Genomic DNA, 23,464 nt, shown 5'->3' with positions numbered 1-23,464 from the left:
TTACTTAGTTCAATACAGACCAGACACAATTACAGGGTTTACTTATATTTAATAATAACTAATAAAGGAACAAGACAATACTCAATCAGTACAGTAACTGCAGAGTTCAGACTCACAGGGAATAATTTCAGACAACATTGCAGGACAGTATGAAATAATTACAGCAAATATCTATGGTAATATGTTCATAGGATGATACTAGGTTATTGGGCTGGAGGCCCTTATAGGCGTAGCCAAGACTTTTGCCCATTTTCCTTTAAAGTCAGCACCTGTTTCCCCCATCTAGCAGATACACAGGTGGGATTCCAGGGGTGTATGTTCTGTGTCCATCCAGTTGTCCAGGTTCCTCTTATAGAGACCTAGAGAGGTATTCTGCATAAGATGGACTTTATTCCACAGATGGCTGAGTCTTTGGGGCACAAATCTATCTCACAAACAAGTTCTATTCATGTCACAGACCAGGTTAAGGCCTTGCATGCAGATTGTGCAAGTTTAGTTTGTCTTACGGATATGCAGCAACTCCATCAAGGCTGGGTCAGACATGGTCTTGTATGCCAGATACAGGTCATCTCTGCACAGTCTGTCTGAGCCTGAGTAGAGGGACAGGGCTTTTAGTCTGTCTGTATAGGATAGGTCTCAGCAAATAGGCTCTGCAGGAATAATCCAAACACCAGAATATCCTTACTAATTTAATGAAGCGCTTTTCGTTACCTCCAATGGGGTAACTTCTTCAGAATACAGTCTCAGAACAACGAGGCCATTAAATAGTGCACCAAAAAGTCACATGATCTACCTGCAAGGTGTACTGATTCACAGCTAGTGATACACATTAAAATGTACTTGTTAATAAAATTCATAAAAATTACATCTTACACTACTTATATAAATATATAAAATATATATATATATTATATAGGAACACATTTGACCCATAATAAAACATGTTCATGCCTAAACCAAGCATGCTAAACATGCAACTTTAATACATTTTTAAAGTTGTTATAATATTCATACTAGAAACAGATCTACTACTATGATGAATTCGAAATAGATGTTGTATATAAATAATGTTCAAAATATTGTGATTGCTATCTTTTCAAACCTTTTAGCTTGAGGAGACATAATATATTACAATGATCATTCAATCCTGGTTCAACAAAGGCGTTCAGCCTTATTTGCCATCCTAGTTCACATTCTTCCAACAGTAGGTTTAAAGGGCCACCTTGGATGTTATGTTGAATGTGGTCTATTGCTTTAAAAATGAATTTATGTCCTGTGTGTGTCATAACATGTCTCACAAGAGCATTTTCCATTTTACTTGTTCCCATTGCATAAGTGTGCTCGTAAATTCTATCTCGGAGCCTTCGCTCCATTTTACCAATGTAAAATGCTTGACATAAGCAACACATAGCAATGTAAAGAATCATTTTTGAATTACAGTTTAAATTGTATTTGATTTGGTACTTCCTACCATTAACTGTAAAAGTTTTACCTGTACTAATAAATTTGCACATGTTACAACATCCACAGATAGACATACTTGTATTTCTATGGATAATCTTGTGTCTATGAGATTCTAATAAGCTTTTCAAGTTTGTTCCTCTTCTGAAAATAATATTAGGAACATTGCTTAATTTCTCTATTAATGTTTTGTCTCGTTTAAAGAGCTCATCCTTTGACGTGGTTCCATCCAAGGCTGGTTCAGGACCAGCGGAGGAGGCAGTTCGAGGTTGGATTCCAGATGTGCTGGCCAGATGTGGTGGGACAGGCAGATACGCTGGGATCTGCCTATCCAAATGTGCTATGGTGTTAAGGTTTTTCAAGGTGCATTCGTTAGTCATGAACAAAACATTTCAACATTAGTTATCAAAACATTTCAACATTAGTTATAAGAGCATGCATGGGTGTTCCAATTAACCCAGAACAATAGAATTTGGGAAATTGCATGGCAAACAGCACACATGCATAAATGGAATAACAGTCATTATTGCAACAGCATGCCAGTAACATTTACAGTGAAAGGCGACCAACAATGGAATTTCAACAAGGTATGTTAATACTGAACCATTTAAATATATGAACAATAATAGATCAAATGTCCCAACATTAGGTGTTGAGAACAACATACCCATAGTATATGAATAATAATTAATGAAGCAGACAAGGGGTGGGTGGAGAGAAAAACAGTCCATTACCAACTGTATAGGCTTATATTTTTCACAACAGTACTGCTCAATACTCTACAGGTCTTCCCTCACTTTACATGTACCTGAGGTCTATAGCTACCATAGCATGTACATACCTGTTAATCTGTTGACCTGGAATGCTATGGGGCAAGATGTGACAACTGTAGGTACATGAGTAGAGGGTACTCGTACATGTCAAGGTTACATATATGACTGACAAGGTGTACCCAGCACCCTGTGTTGTGTGAGTGTGCTAATGGCATACTTTTACTGGATTTATATCTGTGTGCAATGTTACTGGCAACAGTGATCAGTAGCCGTGACAGCATGACAGTTGAGAGACATGTATCGGGAAGAGTGCATAGTGTATATAGCTATCCTGCTGTCATTGTTGGCATAGGGCTGGGGACTGGAACATTTGTACACCATTTATTAGTATACCATTCATACAGCTAATACAATCATTTCTTTACCTGTGAGGCCTGTGGAGAAAATATCTGTTAACACTAACAGTTTCTACAAATACTCATGATTACTTGTGTGTCACTATGAACACATCTTCATACCAGTCCCTGGGTCCAAACCGTGGTCGGTGTGTTTAAAATTTAACAAGAGATATATGTATTTCTCATCACACTGAGCTACTGAGGCACTGCTGTCTGCTGCTTGACTGCTTTCTGCCTACAACTCACTTGGTCACACATTCTGACCATGTAATATAAAGTGGCGTGTCACAGTGTCATGTGTGATAGATAGTGAACTGTGTATTAATACTTTGCATGCAGGTATACACATTTAACCCCTAGTGGATGTGATTATGTGTGATATGTACAGACCATAGCAGGCTGCTAGGTTGCATACCCAACCCATACACATTTACACATCATATATTTGCAGTATCCACTTATTACAGTCTCATACTAATCATCCTGCTTGGCCCTCCATGTTACGAGTCCTCTCCTCTGTAACTGTGGGGAGAAAACAGACAATGATGCATACCTGTCTATCAGATATTCATACTATAATTTGATATATCACCTCTAGATATACTTTCAAACTTCTGGGGCATTCTGGGCCCAAGCATCTTGGCTCCATTGAGCCAAGAGCACCCCCTTCCTCCAGCTCAGTTCATCATAATGATGATGGACCTGCTCACCACTTCGGGGGATAATATTAGCACTGGAGAGCTCACATGTCAGACAGTACCAGGCCTCAGACTTGTATTCTGAGCCCTAGTATTGGTCCTGCAGCAGTCTGTCATCATGGTTCTTCACAAGGAGTCCAGCCATGACCCAGGACTCAAGAACGCCCCAGTGCTGCACCCAAACTCTTGCTCACTCTCCAGCACCTGCCATACATCCTACAGGTACATACGATCTTATGGTCATAAGAACTTACTAGGCTATTGGCCCTGAGAGCCTTATAAGCCTAGCCAAGAGTTTAGCCCAGCTATAGACAAATCAACACTAGATGCCCCTGTCCAGCAGGGACACAGGTAGAATCCCAGGGATGTATTTTCTATTTCCCATCCAGTTATTCGGGTTGCACTTAAAAAGGGGTAAAGAGGTACTCTGCTTGACGTGAAGAGGGAGTCTATTGCATAGATGGGGGAGTCTCTGGGACACAAATCTGTCCTGCTAACACATCCTATCAATGTCACAGAGCAGTTTTAATCCACATGTGCAGGTTACTCGAGTGGAGCTTGACTTCTGGATATGCAGCAGTCCCATCAAGGCGGGGTCTGAAGTTATCTTGTATGCCAGGCAAAGGTTACCTCTTAGGAGTCTGTATGACACAGAGTGGAGGGATAAGGTTTTTAGCCTATCTGTGCATGGTAGATTTTTGAGGTTCCTGGATTCTCTTGGTTTGGAACCTCTGTGGTCTCTCCAGCTGCTGCATGTGCTTTGCGAGGTACATGCCGAATGGGGTGTTGTACTCAATAATGGGCCGTATAAGGGAAGAATACAGAGATGTTATGACCTCCTTGTCCCTGGATGAGATACCCTTACTTATGAGGTGGGCCACATATGAAGCTTTCCATACAATGGAAGCAATATTGTGGTCAAAAGTCAGGTTGCTATCAATCTGGGTGCCCAAATCCCTCACAACTCTCTGCATGCTTAGGACATTGTTATTAATCTGATAATTTGTGAGGACATCACTCTCCCCAAAGGGGATGATGATGATGCATTTTTTGTATTCAGCTTGAGGCCATGTTTCTGGCACCAGTCATTTGTTTGGGTTGAGATGCTCTTGGAGGATGTCCACATCACTAGGGGAATTGATGACATCTCCCAGCATGCAGTCATCTGCAAAATTTGTTTGCCATAGCGCATTGGTTTTGGCCTGCACCTCAGAAAATTATATCCCATATAACAGAGGCTCCAAGAACAAACCGTGGGGTCCGCCACTCAATACGAGTCTCCTGCTTGAGGTGGGTTTCCCTATTTTGACTAGGTGGGTTCTATCAGTGAGACATTTAGCTACCCATCTGGTAACATATGGATTGATGCCTAGTTGAGAGAGTTTATTTATTATGCCCAAGTGGAGAAGAGTGTCAAAGGCTTTGGCCAGGTCAAGGTAGGCAGTGTGCACTGTCTTCCCCTCATCCATGGCTTTGGTGACTGTCTCAAAAAAGTTAACCAAATGTAATAGACATGACCTCCCATTCATGAAGCTAAACTGTGTGGGATTGAGTATTTGGAGGTTGCCAATGTCCTTGTTAATGAGGTTCATGATAATCCGTTCCATGGCCTTGCAGATCAGGCTGGTTAGGCTGATGGGTCTATAATTTCCCGGATTGATGGATGCTCCACATTTGTGTAAAGGGATGACAGTGTCTGTTCTCCACTCAGCTGGGACAAAGCCAGTAGTCAGGCTTTCACTGAATAGGGTGCCTACTGCTACTGCAAGTTCATGTCTGAGTTCATGAAAGATGCAGCCTGAGATGTTATTGGGTCCCATGGAGGCTGTATATTTTACCTTTGAGAGAGCAGTGATGACCTGATCCATAGATATAAGGGGAATGGAGCAGGTACTGGGAATGTTCTGATTTACTGATGGGGGGAACAGAGGGGTGACATTTTCACTGAAACTGCAGCCAGCAGGTTTGCTATATCTACGGCATTTGTATATGTGGTGTCCTTGATCACTAGTTGTAAACAGATCTGGGTGCTACCTTTGAGATTATGGACATATGTGAAGAAGGCCTTATGATTGTCTCTAGTAGATGTGGCCAATCTAGACTTGAAGTTTGCTTTGGAGGATTTCACTAGTGCTCTTATTTGCTTGTTTAGGCTAAGGAGAGATTGTTTACAGTTGTGCACCTGCTCCTTCTTGATCCTGGACAGCAATTTTTTTCTTTTGTTATAGAGTTTATTTATTGCAGATGTCCACCAGACAGATTTACTCTTCCTTGCGGAGGATGATTTAGTCCTGTCAGATATTCCTGATTCCATGCATCTATATAAATCTTCGTATAGTAATTTGGTATAGTTTTGGATACTGGTGCCAGTTCCTCGAGATGGGGTGGGGGCTGTGAAGCTGTTTATACCATCCCTCAAGAGACTGTAATCAGCTTTGGAAAAGTTTCTTTGTTTGACCCTAGCTGGGGGGGGGGGTCTCACGAGAGATGGTAACTTCAAACATGACCACTTTATGGTCTGATCTTACAAGGGAGGATGATACTGCAGGGATGCTGCAGTGGTTGTTCATGTTGGTTAATATCAAGTCCAAGATATCATCACCTCTTGTGGGGGGTATCAACTAACTGTTCCAAAGCATTTACATTGACAAAATTGAGGAATCTTTGGGCATTTGTGTTCTGGCATGAGTAGTACTTCCAGTCTATGTTTGGGTAGTTAAAGTCACCCAGGATCAGGGTAAAGGGATGAATCTTGATATAGTCAAAGAGGTCTAGATAGGCAGTTTGGGCATCTTGGGTCATATTTGGGGGCTGGTAGCTAGCTATGATTTGTAAAGGGGTCTTGTCAATGGTTAACTGCACCTGGAGTGTCTTCTGTGCATTATACAGTTTGACCAGCCTGGAGGTGTCTATGTCTTTAATATATATTAAAACGCCACCTCCTTTGGCTTTACTACCCACAGTTTGGGGTCTGAATGTATGATAGGATGAGTAACCAGGTATGGCTGGGGTGCTCTCCACAGCTTTGAACCAGGTTTCTGTGACTGCGCAGATATCAGCATTTTCCATGGTTAAGCCTGCTTGCAATTAGTGCAGTTTCATGTTTAGACCCCTAGCATTTAGCAGCATGACCTTTAATTTGGGTTTTGTTGCAATTGTTATGTTGGTAGTTTTAACCTCATCACTCTTCTGCCAGTATTCCCACCTGTGCAGTTTAAATAAGGCCATATTCCCACCCTTTGCCATCATTGGACCATTTTCAGAAATGCTAAGCAAAGCTGAGCAGTTGCCATACCCGTTAACCATTATGCAAACTGAAGAATCAGAAGTTGTTAAAAACTGAGGCAGAATGGAAAACAGTGCAACAGGTTAACAGCTTCAAGTATCTGGGAGGTGTGGTTAAGCAGAAGGGGGACATGTTTGACAGAAAAATGGCAAAGAATCTGAAAAGCAATGTGCACAAAACAGTGATGTGATCAGAACGTCTGTCTGGCACAGAAACCTGGGCAGTGAAGGCAGAGTTGCTGAAGTGGTGATTGAGATGATGTGCATGAGATGGGTGCTAGGACACATATTGTGGGACTGAAGGGGAAATTAGGAGATCACTGCAGAAGCCAAAGTAGCTCCAATTACTAGAGATTAAGTGGTTCAGGCACATAAGCAGGAATTCAGAAGAAAGGAAGAAGGCAAGAGGAAAACGGGCATTCAGCAAAGACATTAATGATGTTGTACAGTGTGATAAGCCTTTGAGTAGTTTTGCAATGATGGCACTAATATGGAGATCAGATTGAAGTTCACTGTTCAAGATGATTCTAAGTAGCTTATCTGATTTTACAACATGAAAAGGTGTATGTTCACTTGAGGTCTCAAGAAAGTCAGAAGCAGGGTGAAATGATGTTATATAAAACCGCCCAACCTGGATTTTTCCTTGTGGATGTTAAGACCTGACCAGTCTATGATAAAAGAGGAAGAAGAGCTTACCCTAGAAGAAATCAGAGCACCATTAAGGAACATAAAATCAGAGAAAGCAGGAAGCTCAGACATGATCATGGCAGATAGGATTAAGATGTTAGGTGAGTTAGAAGAGAAATGGCTCCAGCGGGCACTTCTACCATTATGGAGAGAAAGACATAGCCCAGATGACTGGAGAATAAGCATGCTAGTTCCATTCTTCAAGAGCAAAGGTTATATTCACAACTGTGGACAGTATAGAGGCTTCATACTCCTATTACACTGCATGAAAGTGTTGGAGATGGTAACTGATAAACAAATACTCAGAGCATTAGAAAGTTAGATGGGAGACAAGCAGTTCAAACTCAGATCAGGATGCAGTACAATTAACCCAATGTTTCAATGAAAGGATAGTTGAAAAGAAACTAGAAATGAAGAAAGATTCCAATTGAGCATTCCTAGAGTTGGAGAAAGCATATTAAAAGATCATGAGATAGTTGATTTGGGGAGGCCTGCTTTAGTCTGAAGCCCTGGAACAATGGTAGCATTAATGCAGGCTATGTACAAGGAATTAATGGCACAAGTACAAACATTGTTCAAACTCACAGATGGGACTGCATTGGGAGTGGGCTGTGCATCAGAGTTGAGCTCTGAACTGACAGCTGTCCATACTATAGATGGACTACATTAACAAACAGGTAAGAGGGGAGAGATCAACAAAACTGCTATATGTATTGCAAGCAGAATCTGAACAGGAACGTCAGCAAATGAAAGGGGAATAGACTACAAAGCTGAAAGCACACAAAGCAGCAAACAGAAGAATCAAAAGAAGATGAAAATTATGACAGAAGGGACAATAGTGCAATAGTGGAACCGGTTTACAGCTTGAAGTATCTGGGAGGTGTGGTTGAGGAGAAGTGGCAGTATGCATGACAAAAAAATGCCAAAGAAACTAAAAAACAAGGTGCACAAAAGGGTATGCACTCGAACCATAGCTGATGACACCCATCAGAAATGCAAGAACACCCACAGAAGAATGCTATAATAAGGTAAAATGCTCAATGCAATGCACAATGCTCAAACAAGAAATATGATAGAGCATGTGTTTGAGCTATTGAAGTCATGGTTCCATTGCCTAGATACATCAGGGAGTGCCCTGCAGTACAATCCCAATGCTTGTTCTGAAATTTTCACTGTACTATCCTTTACAATATTATCCTGGGAAAGCTTCAACAGGAACACCAAGGGGAAGGGGCACACATCTCACCACCACTGACAAGGTCAACACAGCCACACACAGGTGAGGAGTCAGAGGAGGGACCACCAGCCAATGTGGGAGTCTGTGGATATACGTGTGCAGAATATGCCCTTGTCCTAAGAGGCAATGAATAGCACATATGCTGACCACCTAAGGGGATACAACTTTCTTCCTACTTACATACATACAGTAGAATTGATGCAAGGCAATTTACTTACCCATGTAATGGGTGTGTACTGCTAGCATCACACAGAGTCAGCCCCAAATTAAAACCCTTGTAACTGCTAGCCTATCAAGAAAGTGTTGAACCTGGAATTGGAAAATAAATGGCTAAGAACACAAATGAATGGCAGTTCCTTGCATAATCTATTTGCTAAGCTACCTAAGTAGAAGGTTGGTGAGTTCTTCAGCATTGACCTCAATATGTGACAGGACTGACTTATGTCAATAGATGTGTGCTTTTTATCAACTGATAGGCCTCATGCATCAAAGATACACATAACACAAAACCTGTAAGAAAGCCGTATAGTTTTCAAAAGAGCATCACAAGCATGTGTATACTAGGCAGTCAGTCAGCTATGCACTCTGGGCATCAGATAAAAGACCTATGTATTCTTAAATCCAAAAGACAGAATCAAGAATATGGCACAGTTATCATCATTTGCAGAGGGTGTTGTTTTGGGAGGCAGGAGACCACGGCTGACACCAAAGGTAGTGAGTGAGTGTGAGTAAGAAAGACAGGTGGGAAGAAATTTAGATAAATTATCAAATGGTCAATGAGACAGAATGAGCTGCAAGCCTCACAAATGATCCACATTCCTGTTATATGTGTGAGTGTCTGTACAGGCATTCAAGGTGAAATGTGTGTGCGAGTGTCTACAAAAACACAACCAAACTCTGTACTAGCTTAACATCCTGGCATGTCGGACAGGTGTGAGCCATGTATGGCAGAGGTAATATTCCATCACCATTACACCCAAACATGAGAATTGGCTGTGCCAGGAATTGCATTGTCATTTCCTTGCCTGTGGTCAGATGTGCTGCTGCTACCCGAATGTGACTGATGTCTGCTGGATGAGCTATCCTCACGAGTATGCCCAGGACCATGATCACATGGCCTACCATGTCTTGGTATGGACACTTCTACCACTGATGGAAAAGTGGAAGTAGTGTCACTACAGCCGCATGATCAGGCATGGCCACAATGATTAACAGCAGATGATGATGCTGACCTACATCCACGTGGATGCTGCCCTCATCCAAGTAGATGTTCCATTACAGACACTGCCCATTCCATTGTGTCAATCATCTGATCCACTGAACTGGCCACACAGTGGAGGCAGTCATGCATTTCTGTCTGTGCCACATCTACCACCCTAAGCATATCCTTGGAGGCCCTAGTGGAACATGCCTGCACCTCCATGACTCTGAAGGCTCAGTGGAATAGGTATGTGTTGGCCTACCGGCTGTGTCTGAGGAAAATACAGGGGATGGTTTAATGTCAACCTCAGTGACAGATTCAATCTCTGCATCCCCTGACTGTTCCTCTGTTTGGCCACTGCCATCATCATCAGAGGCTGCCGATACTCTAACATCAGGTGGTAAGAGTCCTACACTTCAACTGTCAGGATCACCGGTGATAATAAGCGACAAACACAGGAATGAAATTAATAGTAATAACAAACTAACATGGGTCCCATTACAGCAGATGGTACAGCAATACACCTACTCATTACACTCACCTCACACACATAGATAAATGCAAATATCTGACAAATGGTTGTCAATGATCAAACAAAATTTGCTTACCATGTGCAGATGACTACACACTTGCAAGAAAGGATGGTTCTGGATGAAATGAAGTAAGGGAAGGATACAAATTAAACATCATAATGGGTATAACACAGGGAGACAGTGAATGCACAGTTGTCTATATATCTGTTAAGAATACTTTTAACTGAAACTTGGCTGACATGTCCACCCACAGCCATGTGTAATGAACAAGTCTGTCATCTAAGTCTATTAATTTATCAATAAGTTCTTAAAAAGAAATTTCCCAGGAAGTAGTACTTAAATTGTTAAATATTTTTCTATACAAGCAAATCTAAAACTTACCTTTGTGTAAGCTTATCTGGAAGCTCCTGCTGGGATGTAGTTATCATCCCAGACACATCAACACTGACATCAGTCACATTTTTGTGTGCAGTTTCCACCAAAGTCTCTGGATCTCTGACATTGGACAATAACTCTTCATTTGTTGTCAGTGGGGGACCGGTAGCAGGCCTTCTCTGTAGCCAGCTGTTCACAGGCAACAGCAGCTGATCTCCTCCAGGCTGATGAAATCATATCAGTGTCCCTATTATGCACCTAATCATAAGTCCTTTTGCAACCCCCTACTGCACTGACATCATTCACTAACTGGTTCCAAATCTGCATTCTGTCAGCCATATCCCCACATCTGCTCTCAATCAGAAAGGCTCCATTGAGCCTGAATACCTGCAATATGACATCATTTTCTGTGTTACTGAAATGGGGTTTACATGGATTTGCATGCCTGTGTGCCATAATCCTATGTGACATAAAGCATAAATATCTCCTAGCTAAATTCCTGCTTATATGCACATTGTCAACATTAAGTGCTGGAAACACACATTTAAGAAATTACAACTGAAGATTGTGTTTGTACCACATCACTCTCACATGAAAACTATCATTTGCTCTGAATCAAGGAATACCACTTTAATAATGTGTTATGTTTCCCACTGAAATGACAGGATGACTACAGATTTTCAACAGAAAACCACTTGAAACACATTTTTGTTGTGGCAACACACAAATGTAGGTGGCTCCCCCACCTCCAAAACAACAAACAAACAAATGAAGGTTTGTGCAAACCAAGAAATACCATACAATAAAATTGGAATATATGCTTTTAACACAATTCTCACAATATGTACACATTTACAACAGAAAAGTCAAGTTTATATGATTGGCAGACCCAGTCACCTCTCACTGTACCCACCACTCCCCTAGAGGTGTCACTTGGCCATCTTAGAAGCATAACACTCTGTGTCATTCACATAGTACATTACATTGCCCTGGAATAACATAGAATATTGTAAAATAATTTTATCAATAACACTTGTGATAAAAGTTAATAACCTGTGTCTCTATCTGAGAAATGTAAACGCTTGGAAAAAATGCTTTTGAAAACAGTGTACTTCTAAGAAGTGCATAAAGACAGAAGTTCCATTTTCTACTGGCTATATATACTGTGTGTGTGTGTGTACAAAATTTGCTTTGTAACATGTTACAAAATCTAGAATGTCCTTGAAAGATACCATCATACCATAATAAAATTAGAAGCCTTCTCTGCAGATAAATCAAAAGGACTAGCAATCTTCTATTCTGTCCAAATACACAGGTTTCCTCATCTTCAAGTTCCCTAGCTACACGGTTGCATTCTTATGGTGTAGATTCAGGCCTCTAACCAAGGTAAACATGCAAATGAAATGTGAACTCATTAGAACTGTTGAATACCAAACTTGGCTTCATGTAGCATATGTAAGCATAGTGTAGGCACTACCTCACTGTTAGTTGTTAATGGATTGCAACTGAGTTATTACAGGGAGGGAGAAGGAAGACACAACAGCAATTCAGACTACTTTACCTGCACTGGGCGTGTCACACAGGATACATTTACAAAGTGTAGAAGTAACTTTAGCAAGATTTGAAATTAAACTAAACAGCACATTTATTATTTTTGTTCACTAATAACCAAACTGTCATGCCTTTGCTGAAAAACATTTTTCACTGTCATGTATTTCTATCATACATTTAAGGACAATGATACAGATGCACTATTAACTGCATGTCTGAGAGTACAGCACAGATAACAGAATGAACATAATACAAAGAGAAGACAGAACTGCATTGGTGCAAACATATTTATAAATGGTTGTGAGATCACCATTGTACTAAATATGAAAGCCACACATCTACAAAGAAATGAGAGTGTACACGTGTTGTAAGTCTTGTTAATACTGTAGAGGAAATTGGAGTTGCTTGTATGTACATGATCTGCTTTCCTGCTGCAAAGCTGATTATCAGGCAAGGAAAGATAAGACATTTCCAGTGTGTTTTGTGGGTTAGTTCAAATCTAGAGATGTGTAAAAATCTCTAATGTAAAATGTATTTTGTAAGTTTTTTAATATTAATATTTGTGCAGTGCATGGCTTACAGTAAACACAGTGAAACCTATAAATATTTTAAAATTACTGGAAGTTGCTTAAGAAGTGCAACTCTGCTTAGCATCATTGTGCGGCAATAAGCATGCATGCATAAAACCTGCAGTTCTACAAAACCTGCAGGCAATAAAGAGACATTGTCACTTTCAAAAAAGGTGCATTGTTACTTCTTTTGCCTTCCGTTGTACAAAGACAGTAAGCACCTTTGTGCAGTGGTCAGCACTCAAACATAGTAATGACTATAAAGAAATACACATTGCTTCCTAGGTCTCTCTATGGCATCAGATGTAAGTTCATGGTCACAATACAGGTGCCAGGGTTCTAATCCAGCAAACTCCATGCTGTTCTATTGTAATTTATATAAAATGCAACAATATAAAAATAAAAATGAATAAAAATAAATATGAATAGCAGGTTGACTGAGCATACACATGATATCATATATAGTACATGTATAACTGTGGGTATCAGTATAATTAGGGTTCTGCAATTAACAATTTTTTGTTTTTTGACGTGGGATGAATTTCATACTTTATTAACAGTCAGGTCACACACTTAAATGGTTAACCACTCAACTCTTTAATGTGTCTATATAATTAATGAGCATTTCTGACAAACATTTCCTCTGTGACATTGAGCACTCTGGTCAGCAATGAGTGTAAAAAAATACACATTACACAGCCTTCCCTGTGATAACAGAATACAGGTATATGCCAGGGTTATAATCCAGCACACTCCTAATGTTATTAATGTTCTTCTAGTTAATTTTGAATACAAAATTAACAATATAAAGATAATTATATATAGCAATAACAATGTGTAGCAGTGGCTATCAGATTAATTATATATGTGACTGGGTGTATCCTCAGAGTAATTATATATGTGACTGGGTGTATCCTCAGAGTAATTATATATGTGACTGGGGGTATCCTCAGATTAATTATATATATATATATATATATATATATATATATATATATATATATATATATATATATATATGACTGGGGGTATCCTCAGATTAATTATATGTGTGACTGGGGGTATCCTGAAATTATGCTTCAGTAATTAAAAGTTTCTTTTCTGCCCTGGGATGGACTTCATACTTCATTGAGACTCATGTTCACAACTCACATAACACAAGTCTAGCTGCAAAACAGAATGCATTGTGTGGTCTGACCCAGAGCTTTGAAATATTTCCTGCAAGTAATACAATTATTTACATTCCCGGTATATTGTCACACATTACGTTTGCATCACACATGAGAATGCATAAAGCAGGACCTTGTCAGGTCACACACAGACATGATTCACCAAGCACCCTTTAATGCATCTATATGATGAATGAGCATGTCAGAAAAACATTTCTTCTGTAGTAATGAGGAAAAACACCTATGTGAAATAATATGTATTCTCTGTTCTACATAGGTTTGAATACCACAGTGTACCAATTACTATTATCAGTGTGTAAAACCCCAGACAGTATGTGTCAAGTCATAAAATTTATACCCTCCAATACATGTATTAAAAGTCAAGTCATCTAACAGGTATATGAGCAGATAAGGCATAAATTACTGTCAACTGTCATGTTACCCTTCCTATTTTATAAACTGCCTTACTCTCTGTTTGGCATTGTTGCTCTCCACTTAACATCAAGCAAACACGGTTGGCATAATTGTGTATATTTGTACACTAGCTGTAAAACGCGGGATCACAAATTGACAAGAAAACAATTTAACTGTTGATGGATGTCCTTCGAGGACATGGCAGGAACTAGGAAGGAAGGTGTCCAATTAAGGGCTCAAAGATGAGGTGTAGAGGAGTCCAGAAGATTTGTTGTACTCCTCAAAAAGTGCCACAACCATAGGCTTTCCAGGGAGGACTCTACTAGGTCTCAATATAAATCAAAGGCTTGGAACAGTACAGCAAAGACTGTTTCCAGTGTGACTGGCATTCCATGCACTGGGGGGGCAATGCAGGCTCCATTACAATGTCTTGAAAAGGTGCAAGCAGGAACAACTCAACCAGTGGCTGGATGAGTTTAGGACTGTTAACATCCCAGTATACAGATAAAAGTACTTTAACTGATATACAAATGTGGAGATAGCCAAGACTGGTGTGTATAATGCCCTTCTCTTTTTCTCTCCTCTTTATTTTATAGCTACCCATGAGGTTTCAGTGAACAGGGTGGTCCATACTGAACACTTAGAACAACTGAAAGAAGCACAGGTATGTATGCAGTACAAATTAACAATTGTATTATTAACGTATTGCTCTTCCATACATTACCAGCAAACTAAGCATGCATATTTTAACTGTAAAATCAAGCATGCATGTTTCATTCTGTAGCTCAATGTAGTTATAGGAGTCAATTGTAAAGGTCTATTCAGATGTTTTGGGTTCAAATCCCACAAGTAACAAATGCATACTAAAAAATGATTAAATATCAAGTTTAAGAAAATTGGCATAAATATCATGTTGTTAACTCAATCTGTATGACTTTTAAAGCTTATTTGAATATATACAGTGCCCAGCACATCTGGGAAACAACCTGACAGTACTGCCTCTGCAGCCCTTGTACTACCTGGGCCTTCAATATCAGGTACCATAATACCAGAAGCTGGTGCAGTGGTACACTTCAGGAGTAATATGGGGATTTTTTTTCACCCACCAGGAGCTGCCAAGCATGGTGCATGAGGTCATAGAATGTACCATTGATTCAAGCCTCAGCCATCTGGAGAAGTTGCCTGTTGGAATGCAGACAAAACATAAATGTCAGGCAATCCAGCAGGAAGCTGAGGAATGAGACAGTGATTATGGTTCTCAGGGTAAGGACTAGATTCTCACTGTTCCCATGCCTGACAGGCATGTGTCTCCGATGTCCCTTCCCTATCCCCAGTCATGGTGTCCTCCAACCTTTTGTGCACCATCCCTGTCTTGTTTGTTCTGTTTGTCTGCACCTGCTTCCTCACCTACCATACTTACCTGATCCTGACATACCACGTGCCTTCTCCAACCTTCCTCTTTTTAAAATAAAATAAAAAGTTGGGAACCTGTCCACAAAAAGATGTCATCCCACACATCACTTCACACATGTGTCTTCTCAACGCACTTTATTCAGTCCAGTTGGCTATACAATATGATTGCATTGTTGTCACCCATCTTTGTTGAGGTGACAGTCCAAATTAATCCAATATTCTATCCGTGGTCATTTTATATTGTTGAAGAAGTGGATAGCTATGGTTCTCTCCTAATTCCCTCCTACACATCCTTATATTGCTTCCCCTTTGCTCTTCACCCTGCTTACCTCCCATTTCACCACTTTCCTATCTACCCCCTTTGCACACCTTTAATCTGGTCAAAACATAGACTCCCCCTAATAAAACCTTTCACTTTTTGTCCTCTGTGTTTGTGCAGAGTCTGGCATCAAGCACTAATGTAGAATGATAGTGAATGGCTCTTCATGTCCTAAGGCACCAGCCATACTAGTCTGGTTACCTCCACACAGTGCTGCTTAACTCGATGAACTAAAAAAACCTCAGAGTTAAAGCATAAAAAAGGCAGTACTTTGAAACATTTAATCTAACATTTATTTAGACTGCTGAATGTATAAAAATGCATATCCATATGTGTATTGTTGACATAAATCATTTGACTGCCATTTACATTTATACTGTACTTCACTATAGTCATTGCTTCTCACATTTGCAGCAATTATCACATTCACTTATGTAAAGCCATCCTAAAACCATGTGTAAAAAAATTAAATTGACCTGCATTGGAACCCTGTATCATCTGTGCTGTAAACAAAAGTTCACTGCTCTTACACCTGCTGCCACAAGGAAAGCTAAACAGCAAATGTATTTTTTACAGTCAGTACTATCCAAAGTGCTGATGGTCATGGCTTGCTGCTTAGTGTGTTTGCACAAAGGAAGACAAACAAATAGAAATATATTACTATTTTCCCATTTAAGCAGAGAATCTCATTTGCTCGCCGCTTAACTCTGGGCAAACGGGGAAGGCAATAGCAGCAGTCCTTGATGTCTTAAAAGTTTTGGCACAACATTTCTAATATAAGCTTCACTATGAATGCCATAATGTCTGTTAGTGATTTCTGCCATAGCCTATATGCAAAAGTACTTCTCAAGTTCAAGTTCTATTTATTAAATATGAATCTTACATGTGCAAACACTGCCATTGTACACACAAACCAGTTGCTTGATGGTGTGCTATGGAAAGAGCTGATTGGCATATATTACTATGTTCATTGCCCACTTATTCTTCATTCCATTAACATCCATATAAAAACACCACCAAAGGGAAGAGACTTGTCAGTAACTGAACACATATTTACTCAGGCTCATGTGTACCCTGCACCCATGCATTTGAAAATGTTTATGCAAGTTATAGCTTCCAAATGTCAACTACACTGCAAAAATAAATAGCAAAATTGCACTATTACATCATCTAAAGCTTTGCACTGACAGTAGACATTCCCCTGGATTCAACAAAATCCATGTAAGAATAAGACTATTCTTACATGGAGTGGTTCGTGTCTGTTTAGCCCAGCAGCATGCCTTGAATATTCATGAAGGTGCGCTGTTGTACTTCTTATACGGACATGAACCATGAACGAGTGCAGGGGGCGTGTCCAAGTAGTGCACGGACACTGAACATGCCCACTGTGGTCAGAAAGTACCATACAGCACTTTCTAAGCCAAACTGGCATAATATTAGAGTTTACTCTAATATTATGCCAGTATTTTGGTGTCCGCAGACACTGAAAGAAACATCGGTATGAAGAAAGAAATGCAGGGTGTGTGTGACAGGTTCTGTGACACACTCCCTGCATTGCTAAAGTGCCGTTCAACATTTCTGCAACCTGCTAAAGCAAGAAATGTGTGCAAATGCACACATAATGGGGGATAAATCCCTCAAAAGGGACAAAACACATATATAGCCCTCGCAAACATAAAAAGTTGATAGAGAAGAGATCATGCATTAACATGAATTATGGAAGGGTAGAAGTCTGAAAGGAAATGTATGCCAATATCCCCCTACAGCAGTGCATGTTGACAAAGGCACAAATGATGGGGGGATAAATAATAAATTAGGGACACACCTGAAAAATTGCCCTCACACACTTAGAAAGTTGATAGAAAACAGGATATGTATTAGCAGTAGTCCCTGTAGGATAGAAGCTTAAAAGCCAAATGAATGCCATTATTTCACAATTGCAGTCCTCAATGAGTTGTTAGAACACCACAAGGCTCACTTATATAACATAATAATATAATAATAATATATATTTTTTATAGCCTAAGGAATATTTGAGCATAGCTAAGTGGGTGTGCCCATTATGGCTGTCCGCTTAGCATAGCTTAAACATCCCCTAGGAGATAAATGCAATTATACAGGTGCAATTTTCAAGGCAAGATAGTGCAGTGGTTAGAGTTCCAGCTTTACATACAGGTGTTCACAGTTTGAGTACCAAGACAAGCAACTTATTTTTCTATGGGAAAGTAGAGTTAAAATTATTTTTGTAAACTTAAATTATGTGGCAACTGTTTTGTTGTTAACATGGGTAGTGTAGCAGGTCCAAAAGTGAGATGTCAGTCTAGAAAATATGTGAAACACCCATATAAACACAAGTGCCCTATACAGTATAGTCACACAAGAATATAATTTAATGAAATCACATAGGGGGATGTGATGGAAGGTAAACATAAAATTATAATATGTCAATAATGATGAATCATTCCCACAATCCTGATACTTTATAAAATGAAATGTGAGCAATGCTATGTAGTGCTCAGCTATGCCTAGCTGGTGTAAGTATTGCTTAAATGTAAATGGTAAGCAATAAGTAGGCCAGCTAAGCAGATTTGCACATATGTAAGCAGTGCTCAACATCTTTCCCTTTAAGCAATGCCAACCTTAGCTAAGTGGGTTTGCGCGTCAGTTAGCTTAGCTCAGCATATTCAAAATTGTCCAATGATGGCATAGGGTGGGAATTTGGCACTATTTAAACCTCACAGGTAGGAATACAGCCATAACCAATTGTATCTCATCCTTGCAGGCACTATGGCTGGTGTAGGAGAGGGTTTGCACTTTCAGGTACAATGCAGGGGCATGCAAGAGTCCAGGGTCATGGCTGGACTTCTAGTGAAAGACCATGAGTAGAGACTGCTACAGGACCAGTACCAGGGCTTCCAATACAAATCGGAGGCCTGGGACCGTCTCGCATGTGATCTCTCTAGTGCTACTGGCATCCCTCAAATTAGTGAGCAAGTCCAGCACCAGTGGACCCAAGACATATGGGCACAGAATGTCTCAGACATGTGTAAGTATCAGTATCAATTAGTGTTTACCAAAGTCCAGCCTGTGTATGTGATTGATAGGTATGCATAAATATTTCTTTATCCCCTGTACAGCTGCAGATGAGAGGGCTACAAACATAGACCCCCATGCCAACAGGTTGCTAAGACTGCACTGGGAGGCTGACGAGTACAAATCTAGCTTGCAGTATCCAGGGCTAATAAATAGAAAGGAGTAGAATGTCAATTGCCAGTTTGTTAAAATATGTACTGTGTGTAATGAATAAATGAGATGTTTGCAGAATAATACTGATGCACAGGATATCTATCAATAAAAGTACCCTTCAATAAAACTAAAAACCCCAGACTGTTGTGTTTACTTTGGTATGTGGTGGTATGAATCTAAATGTGTACAGGTTCTGTGCAGCAACTATGGCTCTGACAGCATTAATTAATTGAGGCTCATCTGACAAAGAATTTGGAGGTGTAAAACAGGAGATCAACAATATGAAATGTTCTATGCACCAAGATCTGATCCCTGAATAGTAATCTGTAAACTATTATACTGTATCCCCTACATCAGTGCTGTGTTTTAACCATTGCTTTCCAGATTTTAACATGTCAAAGTATTAATATGCCGTACAAGAACTATCTGCCATGCATGAACGTCAGAATTGCAAGGTCAGATTGTCCAACCAAGAGAGTATTAGGCAGAAAACAGTCAAGCAAGAGACAGCGGTTCCTCAATGGCTCATTGTGTTGAAACCCAACCTTTTTGCACAAACAGACATGGTTCAAATCCTGGGAGTGGTAGTAAGCTGTATGCATAATTTCACCCAAGAATATGTGAATATGTGTAGAAACAGTCAGGTAGTGTTAAAAGAAATTCCCTTCCCAGGTAAGGAAATGTTTCTGTTAGGTGTAAGAAGACTGTACTAATACACTTGTACAACACTTCCACTGTCCAATCCCAAGGCTGCAAATGATAGCAAGATAAGTACATACACCAAGCGGTTTCTCCTGATAAATGTCCCTCAAGTGTCACACTGTCATGGCTAGTGGTCACCACTGCCAATACCCAGGGTGACAGATATAAATCCAGGCAGAATATGGCAGTAGCATACACACACAGCATGAGTGCAGGGCACCTCTGTCAGAGTCACATATGTAACCTTGAATATGTGATTATGTGTAGAAACAGTCAGGTAGTGTTAAATATTCCCTCCACAGATCTGTCAGGTAAGGAAATGTATGTATTAGTTTTAAGAAGGCTTTAGTAATACACTGTGTACAAACAGTCCACTGCCCAACCCTAGGCCATAGGTAGATGTAAAGTGAGGTCATACCTGGGGAATAATCAGTAAAGTAATAATCAGTGCAGTTGTAACCAATCAAAGCCTATACAGTTGTTAATTGATATCTCTCTCTCTCTCCCCCACTCTATCTGCACCAAATAATTCATACACATAAACAACGTGTATGTTTTTCTCCAAAACTACTGTTGGGACATGTGTCCTATTGTTCTACAAATATTGAATCATTTGATTATTAATGTTCCCTGTTCAAATATTATCATCGGTGACCTGTTGCTATCAATGTAACCTGCATGCCATTATAATATGCATGCCCCCCTGTTGGTGTCTTGCTCTTATACTTGGTGGCTTTGCAGTTGCCCGCCCCTACTGTGACACACCTCCCAGTCTAGTGTCATTAGCTCATTCTTCTTAATACAGAGAGAACATTTGATAAGGCCTTCTGTTCCTCCTTTTTCCCTTTTCAAAAAGTAAAACAAAACTTTTTTTTTCTTTTTCGCCTGAACCTTCTTGTGTTCTGACTGTCCTTCTCAAACATATTGGAAATATACAGTATATTTCAGAGCATTTGTTATAACTGTATTTGCTATAACTGATTTAAGTATTTTTCTGGCTTTTGAATATTTACTGCTTAGCGACTGCATCTTAGCCTGTTTATACAGCTCTGCATTCTATTTAAACTGTTTTGTGTTGATTAACTGTTTTGCACTCTTAAAAAGTTATTTGTTGCTTAATTTTACCTGTAGGCTAACACACTCAAGTGTGCTAGCTGCTTAAAAGCATTTATAGCATTTACTGTCTGTTTTTGTCCTTGTCTCTGTAAAAAAAAAAAAAAAAAATCTCTTGTTTTCCCACCTTACTGAACTAGAGTAGTCCAGTTTCAGAGTTGCTGATCCCTGGGCTTTGTTTTTAGTTCCTGTTACTGATCCATTGCCTTATTAGGAAGGAGGGAAGTTTCTTTGCTTACCAGTGGGAGTGGGAAGCACTGAGCAGCCTTTTTGTCCGAATTGGTGAAGTTTCAGCCAGAAACTTGTAGTCCATTGGTCGTTTTGGGCCAATTCCTAGCTCCTTTCAGCCCCCTGCTATAAAACACGCTAAACACCCTTTTCCAGCTTGTACCAACTCAGCACAGATCCTCGTGGTGGCCTGCAGAGTGATCCAAGCAGCAGAGAGCTAAAAGAGTGACTTTCTACCAGATATAAGTATTTTTGTGGCTTTCCCACTGTTATTAAGCTAGCGACTGCATTTCGCCTGTTTTACTGCTACTTTAAGTGATTTCTGCATTTTACACTGTTTATTGCATTTTAAGTTACTAATTGTTGCAAATTGTTTCTGTAGGCTACACACTAAAGTGCGCTAGCCGATTTACAGCATTTATAGCATTTACTGTCTGGTTTTTTCCTTATCTCTGTAATAAAACAAAAAATCTCTTGTTTTCCCGCCTTACTGAACTAGAGTAGTCCAGTTTCAGAGTTGCTGATCCCTGGGCTTTGTTTTTAGTTCCTGTTACTGATCCATTGCCTTATTAGGAAGGAGGGAAGTTTCTTTGCTTACCAGTGGGAGTGGGAAGCACTGAGCGGCCTTTTTGTCCGATTTGGTGAAGTTTCAGCCAGAAACTAGTAGTCCATTGGTCGTTTTGGGCCAATTCCTAGCTCCCTTCAGCCCCCTGCTATAAAACACGCTAAACGCGTGTTAGCGCGGAGTTGCCACTGTTGCACACAAGAGCAGTGGTGGTTAAACAATCTTAAACTATTCGGGACATCTAAATTCCACTCTTCAAATTTTCCCTTAGAACTACCTTCCTCGAGCTGTACTGCTGATCTAACCAGCATATCCTATAACTGAAAAGTTCATCTCTACTTGATTCCCAAGTAGACTATTCTCTATCTGTAAAGCCTAGCACTTACTCCTACAGTACTTGCACCTTGATAAAGCACTCTTATTATAGATAGTACCCCACCAGCCTAAAACCCACTTCCCCCGGAGTCCTTTGAAAGTCTCTTTATCTACTACTTCTAGCATGTCGAGGGATCAGTTGCTAGTGTCCTCTCCAGTTCAACTGGTGAACCTGGGAATATTGAGGCAATGTTATAATTGCCTCATGTACACAGACAATCCTCTCCTTCTCCCACAAAACACAAATACATGTGAGAGATGCAACTATATGGCCAAACTGGAGGCTGAGCTCTCTCAACATAGGACTGGCAAGACCAGACAGGAGGAGAAGGTAACCACACACAATACATACCCAGTCACACATGGTACCATCACAACTTCAAATCATACACATACTCACACAAAGACATACTCGGAGGCTCTGATCAAAAATTTACCAAAACAGCAGAGGCCACCAAAGCAGACACCCAAACAACTACCACCTCACGACCCAACACATGCAACACATAGACCACACAGTCAGAGTGTCAAACAGTCACAGCCCTTAAGGCCAAACAAAATGCCTGACACACTTGTCATTGGTGATTCCATAGTCAGACACACTGACGTCCCGCTCACCAGACTGAGTAAGGAGAAGGTCACAGTAAGCTGCCTGTCGGGCGCTAGAATCCGCCACATAACGCAAGCACTCAGGTCTCTCAACAGAAGGTACACATGCGACTCAGTCATTGTCCACGCTGGTGTCAACGACCTGAGATGTACCTCCTTGGACTACATGAAAAGGGACATCGAGGAGCTCTCTGATTATGTAGCCCAGGCAGGTATGACCCTGACCTTGAGCAGTATCCTACCTTCACCTAGAATGATGCCACAATACAGTGATAAGATGATCAGCTTTAATAATTGGCTTAAATTCTGGTGTCATTCAAAGGGGATCCAATGTCTGTCTGCCTGGGATGACATGCTGGACAAACCACGCTGCTTCGCAAGGGACGGCTTGCACCTGTCACCCCTGGGCTTCCGGATATTGGCAAAGGCTCTTGCCACCCCCATAGTGCCTTTTTAGGCAAGGCTCAAATTCTAAACCTACCACCCTAGAACACCAAAAAGGAAAAAAACTAAGGGTAATGCTGCTCAATGCCAGAAGTCTCA

Source organism: Protopterus annectens, chromosome 12.part0 (genome assembly GCF_019279795.1).
Source record: "Protopterus annectens isolate FY-2018-M chromosome 12.part0, PAN1.0, whole genome shotgun sequence".
NCBI classification, from domain to species: domain Eukaryota; kingdom Metazoa; phylum Chordata; order Ceratodontiformes; family Protopteridae; genus Protopterus; species Protopterus annectens.
This window is presented reverse-complemented; position numbering follows the sequence as displayed.